Genomic DNA, 9953 nt, shown 5'->3' with positions numbered 1-9953 from the left:
CACCGAGGAACTTTAATTCGTTGTAACCAAAATGACATTTTACTGGTTTCAGTGATAGGCCTGCCATGCGAATTGCAGCAAACACAGATCTAAGTCGCTGCGAATGCTGCTCAAACGTTCGAGGGAAGACAACGATGTCGTCTAAGTAAACAAGGCATGCTTCCCACTTGAGACCGAAGAGCACTGTATCCATCATCCTCTGGAATGTCGCAGGGGCAGAACACAGACCGAAGGGCAGCACCTTGAATTCGTACGGACCATCAGGCGTTCTCAATGCTGTTTTCTTTCGGTCACGTTCAGCAACTTCGATCTGCCAGTAGCCACTGCGTAAATCCATAGAGGAGAAGTATCGGGTGCGTCGGAAGCAGTCTAGTGAGTCGTCGATGCGCGGAAGCGGATAAATGTCTTTCTTTGTGACTTTGTTGAGTTTGCGATAATCGACGCAAAATCGGAGAGTGCCGTCCTTTTTTTTACTAGTACGGCGGGGGACGACCATGGACTATTCGAGGAATAGATTACGCAATCTTCGAGCATCTGCTTCACTTCAGAACGTATAGCCTCTTGTTCCTTTTGTGATACTCGGTAGGCGTGCTGACGTATGGGTCGCTCAGCATGGTCAGTGAGAATGCGGTGCTTTACGATTGGCGTTTGTTTCATCTTGAATGTAGACGCGAAACAGTTGCTAAACATGCGGAGGATACAGAGGATTTGCTCTTTCTGCGCACATGACATGTTCGGATTGACATCGACTGCATCGGCTACCGCGGTGTCACTTTCAACGGCTGCAGAAATTGGGGCTTTCGTCGCACACGCTTCATCGTCAATGGATTCAAAATGAGCGATAGTTGTTCGCTTGGCCAAATGTTGGTATGCTCCACTAAAATTGGTTACCAACAACTCAGTCATCCCACGTTTAAATTGAATTATTCCACGGGCAACGCAGATTTGCTGAGACAAGAGCACCGAAAGGTTGGTTTCAGCGATACCACTACTGTCATGGTCTATGTCGCCCTGTACTGTAACGAACATACTGGTGTGTGGCGGAAGTGTGACGGTGTCGTCGACAATGCAAAGCGCAGTCTTCTGCGGATTGGTATCTCTAGGCTTCGGGCCATAGTCGTCAGCAAACGTTACGAGGCAGTCTCGAAGATTTATAACAGCGCCGTGCTCACGAAGGAAATCCATGCCAAGGATGACTTTCCGGGAGCATTCGGGAAGCACACTGAAAGAAGCAATGAACGTCGACTCACAGATTTGCAGCCTTGCGGTGCATCTCCCGATTGGTGTCAAGAAATGACTGCCGGCTGTCCGAAGGTTTGGTCCATGCCCCCAAGGAGTCATGACTTTGCTGAGTTCAGCCACAAGTTCAGCGCTGATAACTGAGTGGTCGGCGCCGGTGTCGACCAGAGCCGTCATTGGATGGTTGTCGACACGAACGGCAATGTCAGCAGAAAGGGGTTCGTCAGCGATGTGAGGTGTCGGCTGAAAGGAATCGTCGAAGGTCGGTGGATGGGTCGGAGGAGGCTATTTTGATGATAGCTTAACAGCGGTCCCACCCCCGAAGGCCGCTGATTCAAGTTTCCCCGGCGTGGACTTGGGGACCTAGCGAATCATCCCGCAAACACATCGGCGAAAGTGGAGTATTGATACGCGGACGTAGAGCGTCGAGGAGACGGAGAGCGTGATTGGCGTCGCTGAAGATTCGGAGACGGTAGACTTGCCAAGTATTTTGCGATGGCGCGGAGTCGTTCGCTGTCCCTGGGCCGACGAGCGTCTGGCCGAAACCCAGGTAGGCCCATCTGTCTGTTCGAGCACTCCCGGTACAAGTGACCTGGCATCCACAGTGGTAGCAAGTGGCCGATTGTCGGAAGCGCGCCACGTGCTAGATTTCCGCAAATGAGATTGCGGATTCTCATAGTGTGGTGGGCCTGAGAAGTACTGCGGCATCTGCAGGCAAGTCGGTCGTTGGTTTTCATAGCGTGGCCCACCCGAGAAGTGCTGTGGTGTCTGCAGGCTAGTCGGTCGGGGGAAATAGCTGTCTGCCGGTGCAGGAGTACGTACAGCTTCCGCATACGTTAGCAGAGGAGCTTCGGTTGGAGGAGGCGCTAATGGTCATACCAGCTGCCGCACCTCTTTACGGACAACGTCTGTCAGAGCAGCCACTTGAGGCTGTGAAGGCACTGCGTGAAGCTTTTGCAGCTCGTCGCGTACAACGCTACGGACTAGCTCAGCAAGGTCTCTCACGCTCGTGACATTGGGTGTTACCAAGGGTGCTGACAGACATGCAAGGTTGTCGGACCATTCATACTGTGAAGACCGCTGTCTTAGCATTCGCTCCATGGTCGTAGCTTTACGGAGGAATTCTGCCACGGTAGCTGGTGGGTTTCGCACAAGTCCTGCAAACAGCTGCTCCTTGATACCCCGCATCAGAATGCGTACCTTTTTGTCTTCCGTCATTGCAGAATCCGCTCGACGGAACAGACGAGACGTTTTCTCAACGAACATGGCCACGCTTTCATTGGGTCTTTGATTGCGAGAATTGAGCAGATGTTCGGCTTGTTCTTTCCGGTCGGCGCTACCATACGTGTTCCGCAGCTGAGTGCAAAACACCGGCCAGGTTTTCAGGGCGGCCTCGTGATTCTCGAACCAAATACGCGCCGAATCCTCCAGGTAGAAATAGACGTACCGCAGTTTCCGGTGCTCATCCCACTCGTTGGCGACGGCGACTCGGATCGTATTGGTCCAACCAGTCTTCAACGTCTTCGTAGGGCTCCCCATGGAAGGGCTTTGGCGTTCGAGAGGCTGGTAGCCATGGTGCTGGTGGAGTCGCGGTCGGTTCAGTCTGGCTTGCAGTTGTCGCATATGCCATGGTTCTGGAGCGTTTTGGAAGAGGGCTGAATTGGGGTGGTAGGCATAGTTGCCGCCGACTGCGTCGAAGGTTGGCTGTTTCTACTAAGGCGTCGATGCTTGGACCAAGTTCTTCCTCGTGGGAACAGTGCATAGACTATTACCCAGCACCTCCACCAGTGTCACGTTACAACGTAACTGTAAGCTGCAGATAATGGCACACAAGGACGTCAAACTGATTCGAACAACGACAGTAACTATTGTTTTTCTCTGCACGCGCATCTTTGTCCTCTTCAGAACAGCGGCACATACAAGCATGCCAGCATCTGTGTAAATAATACTTGCAGAACTTGTACTAGTGGCAATATTTAGAAGACAACATACTTCAAAAAATTCTTTGGGTTGGTTTTCTTCTCTCAAGCATGCTTTCACATTTTCCTTCACCACTGGTAGTTATTTTTGTAGATCTTGACTGCTGTGCAACGCCGATATTACACTTTGCCACGTCAAGAGTTTGGTTACCTCAATAAGTAATTGCTTTGTGGGGTTTAACGTCCCCAAACCACCATATGGTTATGAGAGACGCCACCCTAATAAATATACATGCTTGTACCTTCTGATAAAAATGTGGTCACCATTTCAGCGCCTGTGTGATGTCTTGTCCCTTGCTTGTCCATTTTAAACACTGTCTTTCCTGCCTATTTAGTTTTTAGGGACTCCGAGTATTTTCTTTAGTAAATTCACCTGATGCATTTCACTCAAGCCACCACTCATGGTATACGCATACGTCCCAAATCCTTTCATTTCATTCGCTGCAGCATATATTAGAAGTTTTAGGTGCCAAGTGCATTAGGCTCTTGGCTTGATGGTGTCTAATGTTGTCTCAGTGAGTTGTTTAGCCCCAGTATATCAAAAACGGTTATGCGCCTCAAAAATTGGATCTATATCACTACTCGATAGACATCCACTAAAATGTAGGAGGCAATAAACAGCCTCACAAAAATCTGATGATTTTAGTGGATCTGAAACACTCTTTCCTACAGGCCGTAAGGAAACGAAGCCACACATGTAGAACAACAAGAAGCACCATTTTTGGGCGCGCTGTATTCCAACGCAGTTTTCTGGTGACGTTAGAAGAGTGGAAATCTTCTTACCTACATGCCCGCTTGGCACCATTTGTGACTCCTCAAAGAAATTCGAAACACTGCTCGCCTAGCCTCTCCACACGTTTACCTTTAGTGTGGCTGAAACACGTTTTCGTACACGCTTCACCCGACTACCAGTTTTGTTTATCTTTTGGCGTGTGCTCTGCAATAACTGGAACTAAAGATTTTGTAGGAAGAACCCCAACAGTAAGCGTTGTTGTTTTTTATTCTTTTGTTCAGTCTAAGCACACCAGCTTATGCTTAAGCTGGTACATGAGAACCAAAAGCAAAACAAAAATAGCACACAAACACAATACTGTACAGTAAGCAGCGCAAATGACACGAACTGTGTTAATTTTAAATACCTTTGACAACGGCAATTACCGAAAATAAATTTGAAGTGAACTGCTTCAAATTTGTATATCACTTGCATACATTGGCACAAGACGGAACTTCTTGTCTATTTCTGGAGCATAGAACAGTCGATTGAAACACTAAAATTATGGTCGAAAGTCGGGCCATATGTTGATCTATGTTCTTCATGTTAAAATTGAATGTGGCAGTAATATGTTAATGGTCCCTAGAACAATAAATTATCGCGTTTTTGGAAGCTTTTAGGTTGCTTTTGTCAACATTCACACAAGGCAAAACAATATTCGCATGTTGCATTTCGTCTTCGCTTATCAAAGTTGCAGTTTCGGTCTTAGCAGTGTACAGTAGACAGTGTCATATATTCAGACAGCAGGCGGGATGAAACATAGGTGAATGCAGACCTGAACGTGAACTCAGAGTTTACTATAATCAGCTGAATTTTTGAATTCGGAAACATTATTTTTAGTGTACGCCTGATCAACAAGAACTTGAACCAAAATACTACAAAGAAGTTGCGACAGCACTTGATTAGTTGATTGATTGACATGTGGAGTTTAACGTCCTAAAACCACCATATTGCCACAAGGCAGTAGTGGGATTACGGCAAAGAAGTGGTTTACAGCTTACCAGTGAGAAGCGTTTAATATGTTTTCATCAGTGACCCAGATTCGGTCTTTGTCGCTTCGTTTTCATAAATAGCACATAACATATGTACAAGAAAAAACTGGCAAGTATAAATGTGAACATTAGTGAAGTACTAGCATCTGAAAATTCAAACAAGATTCTTAGTATAGAATATGAAGAGATCTTTTCTCCAGAATCTCAATTTCAATCCCGCAAATTTTCACAGAGCAGGCTAGCAGATTTCTTGGAACACACACAGACACGTAACTTAATAGCTACAGATGCTTCCGTCACTGAGGAAAGGTGAGGCGTAGGAATATTCTCCCAGTCACTTGGCTGGTCTTTTACCGTAAGGCTACTCGATTTTAGTCCAGTTTTTAGGGAGGAGCTGATGTCAGCCATCAAGGAACTGCGAAAACTTTCGATGAATGAAAACAGGGCAGTAATAATTACTGATTCGCTTTCGGTATGCGCTGGTCTTGCAACTTCTCATACATGTCGTGCCACCACGACATTACGATCTTAAGTCGCGTCTAAGTTGAAGTACCTGAAATTAGTATGAGACCCAAGTCACTGGGTTAACATTAAATTAAATGGCCGACGCCTTAGCCTGCTTATCGCTAGATCTCAACATAGTCAAGGTTCTTCCGGTGTAGAATACTTCACCGCAATCAGGTTTAGAAGATAAGCTTTCACACAGACAGGATGGAAGCGATAACCACGTGGACGGAATATAGTCACGTAAATCATTTAGACTAAAATTACTGTGCCAATTAGTTAACCGGAAGCTCTTATTTGATCATAGCCCCTACATTAGTCGCCTGGAAACACGGCGTGGTCGTCATTCTTACTCCCTTGCCTTAACTCCGTATTTCTCCAAAACTAATCTCTTCAAATTTTTGTTTTTTCCGCGCACAATCTGTGAGTGGAACAAGTTACCGTTTGCCGCCCTGCTGTCGACAGATTCTATTGACGCGCATCTTTTCCTGAGGATGTAAAAATGTTTTCCAGTTTTTTTTAAATCCTTTTTGTTGATTGCTTACTTTCAGTGCCATGTTGTTTCCCTCTGCGATTCACGCAAATGCGATTCTCGCAATCCCACTTAACTCATTGCTGTTATGATAAGCTTGGTTGCATTATTGTTGTACGTGTGTGATGATTGGATTATAGCATGCTGTGTGATGCTTGGCTTGATTGCCTTACTGCCTATACCATTCCTGCTTGGGCTCCATGCCTGCAGTATCTTGTAAATAAAATAAATAAAATAAAATATCCATGGAAATTGCATTAGAGCCATTCTCGACAATCAAAAGTGACGATCACCAGATTTCGATGTCGTCTCCCACTATTAAACGTTTACTGGCACAGGGTGGGTCTGACGATATCACCACTCTGTTGATTCTGCGAAGAACTTGAAAATACTGCGCATTACTTTTTGGATTGTTCAAGATACTCTCGCGTTAGAACTCGACTTCTAATTACTCCTTTTGCAAAATTAGGCTTGACCTTATTGAACGTAAATGTTTTAAGCATCGGTGCCTCAGGCTTGGGATATTGCGGCAGGGATGTTTTTATGCCATGGGTATTTGTAATACCTACTCAGCGAATACTATTTTATATGGTATTTAGAGTTATTCGCCATTTCATGAAGTTAACATTTCGCTTTTCAAAATTGTTCACAACAAGTTAGTATGCAAATCTGGAATACAAGCTCAAAAGCACATTTCGTGCAGTTAAATTGAATAGTTTAGGTAATATAGTAATTGATTTCTTTATTTCTGGTTTTAATTTCATAGCTTACCTAAAACAACATTCAACAGTCTGAACCTTGCATTCTTGGCCAATACCTCAAAGTGGGTACCTGCAATTAAGATAGGGAAACAAACTAAAAAACGGGTCTTATTCCGCCAGTGTCTATCCACTTCGCAGTTGTTTCTTCCAGCGTTGCGAAATACTTGGAAAGCAGTGTTGCGTAATAATTGAAGAATATTGGACGATCGCTCAAGATGGCTCGCGAATTTTCGTGAAAAAGCTATGACATCATCTAAGTAACACAAGCAAGTAGGCCAAGTGAATCCGCGGAAAAGAGAATCTATCATGCGCTCAAAGGTAGCCGGCTCATTGGAAAGCCCAAATGGCTTTCCCATCGGGGCTTACAAACGTGGTTTGCTCTTGGTACCGTAGGTCAACAGCGACCTGCCGATAACCAGATCGAAAGGCAATGGATGAGAAAAACTTGGCGGCATGAAGGCAGTCAAGGTCATCATCTGTTCTTGGTAAGGGGTAAAAGTGTTTCTTCGTGACTTTCTTTAGATTTCCATAGTAAACGCGAAACCGCCACGTATAGTTCTTCTACTTGACAAGCGTGACAGGGGATTTCCACGCACTAGATGAGTGTTCGACGACGCCTTTGGCGAGCATTTTGTTGACGTCTTTTTGGGTGACGGAGCGTGCGGTAGCAGAGACTGGGTATGGGCGGCGATGTATTGGGTTGTCAACGCCGGTGTTAATGTGACAGGTAACAGCTGATGTCTGGCATAAAGGGCGGTTCTAATTATGGAATATGTACACATAAGATGTCAAGAAACAGTGGGGGTCTTCTACTTTGGAGGGTGAGAGATCTGGCGTCAGTTTAGTATTGCTAATGCGTGAGAGGTGGGGCGCAAATAGCAAGTAGACGTGAGCAGTTGGTTGTTCTGCTGACAGTTCAGAGAGGTCACACCCTTGCAACGACGACACACCTAGTTTAATCAAGCAGGAAGCACGTGTGAGGGGAAACCAAAATTCAAAAGAGACCAATAAGTCTAGTGGTGGCACACTCTCACACCCAAGAGCGGGAAAAGAATGAAATGCTGTAGCAAAATGTCGGTAATGGATGAAACGACACATTCCCTATCGCGCCAAGGCGTATCACGCAGCAGCTGTACGTTATTCATGGCTTGTGGCAGAAGATGCAATACCTCGGTGGCGCATAGGCGGCTTTGAGCATCACGAACAATGCCGGCGGTAAAAGACAGTTCCAGCTGCACAAGGCCCGTTGAGCAGTCGATAAGGTGGGAGCACGCAGAGAGAAATTCGAGACCAAGAATTACGTCATGCGGGCACTGCTGCAGCACGGTAAACAATGCGATGGTCTGACGGCCAGCAATACACACCCGAGAGGTGCGCATGCCGAAAACTGTAGATGCGCTGCCATCGGCAACGATTACAGCACACTTAAGAGAAGGCCTGGTCACTTTGCGCAGAGTAATGCAGAGAACAACGCTCATGACTTGAATTCGTGCGCCAGTGTCTATGAGGGCTGTAATGGGAACGTCATCCACCAAAGGACCCAAAATAATGCGGCGTGTAAAAATTGTCAACACAGAATTTTCAGACCGGGTCGTTCATGCAGCGCCATTTCTGGGAGCTGAATGATTTAGTTTCCCGGAGTTTAGGACCCAGGCAGTGCAGGGGACGTGGACCAAGGAATCATCAGCGAGAGAGATCGGGGGCCTTTGGGTGATAATGGTCAGCTGAACATTTGGCCCTCAACGTTCGTAGCAGCAGTTCGGGGGTCGTACTCAATAGGAAACAGGCGAGAGTTTAAAACGACCCATAATGTCCTAGTGTTCCAGCACGTATTTGACGTCCAACAATTGCAGAAGTAGCGCGCAATGTGTCTGGTGCGAGAGCAGTGGAAGCAGATCAGTCGATCATCTGACGTCCTTCATTGAGCAGGGTTTCGGTAGCGGGAATGGTAGCGTGAAGGGTACACAGCAATCTGGTTAACCGAAGCTGATCTCTCGGTATACGAACGGTGCAAGCAGGTGAGATGTCGAGATTTGCAATTTTTTAGCGAATGATGGCTTGGATGAGGGAGACGTCGGATGCGTTACCTTGAGCGCCGTTGAAAGCGATGGCTGAAAGAGCTATTGCTTCGAGTACGCGGCGAAAACTTCGGGTGACATTGCCGGCTGATGTAGCTTGCGTGAACTTGCGGGAACCTTCGCAGGTCAATGTGGCTGCGTTATTAGGCAGACGCGCATACTGGTGGCTGATGCCACGGCTCTTGGCGTGCTCGAAGCGCCGACATTCCTTTACAACCGTGCCGAAGGTGACGCGATCTTTAGCGGCCAACAGATTAAAGGCATCGTCAGCAATGCCCTTTATTATGTGGGCGATCTTGTCTGTTTCACTTAAGTTCTCGTGGACATTTCGACAAAGGCCCTGTACGTCCTTAATATAAGATACAAATGATTCCGTCGATGTCTGCACGCGGCATTCCAGGTCTTTCTTCGCGACCTGCTGTCGCCCAAATGGCCTGCTGAACAAGTCGAGAATCTTTAGTTTGCACATCTCCCAGCTGGTCAACTACTATTCATGCATCTCATACCAGACAAGCGCTGTATTCTTTACGTAAAACCCAACGTTGGCCAGCATGAACGAGGGGTCCCATCTAGAAAATTTGCTGACGCGCTCGTACAATGCGACCTAGTCTTCGACATTCACCTTGTCTTTGCCGGTTACCGAGAAATCCTATGACACGTGATAGGAGTTGAAGTCACAGGTAAGAATTACTTCATTCTTGCAGCTGGTGAGGACACAGTTTAGCTGTGGTGTATTGTGAGCGCCCGAGAAAAAAAAATGCATTTAAAAATAAAAAACATCAGCATCCTGGCATGCTGAGGTCTATCGCCAAAATACCGATGCTCGAGGACGTAAACTGAGAAGCCAGACGTGCTGTGGGGTAAAATGTGTTCGATATTAGTATCACTAATTCACCCCTTGGTGAAGGTGATCGAACCGAAATATCAGAAAAATTTTAAAATGATATTTTTAATTAGGGGAAGCCTACTTTCTAGCAACATTACTACGTCGAAATTTAACTGAATAACTAAGCAAAGTAAATCTGTCGAAGCAAGAAAAAAACAAAGACCTTTCAAAGAATCTATGGTGATGCGCGAATCACTCAAGCAACAAGCG

The sequence above is a fragment of the Rhipicephalus microplus genome, chromosome X (genome assembly GCF_043290135.1).
Source record: "Rhipicephalus microplus isolate Deutch F79 chromosome X, USDA_Rmic, whole genome shotgun sequence".
Lineage (NCBI taxonomy): Eukaryota > Metazoa > Arthropoda > Arachnida > Ixodida > Ixodidae > Rhipicephalus > Rhipicephalus microplus.
Note: the sequence above shows the minus strand (reverse complement) of the source record.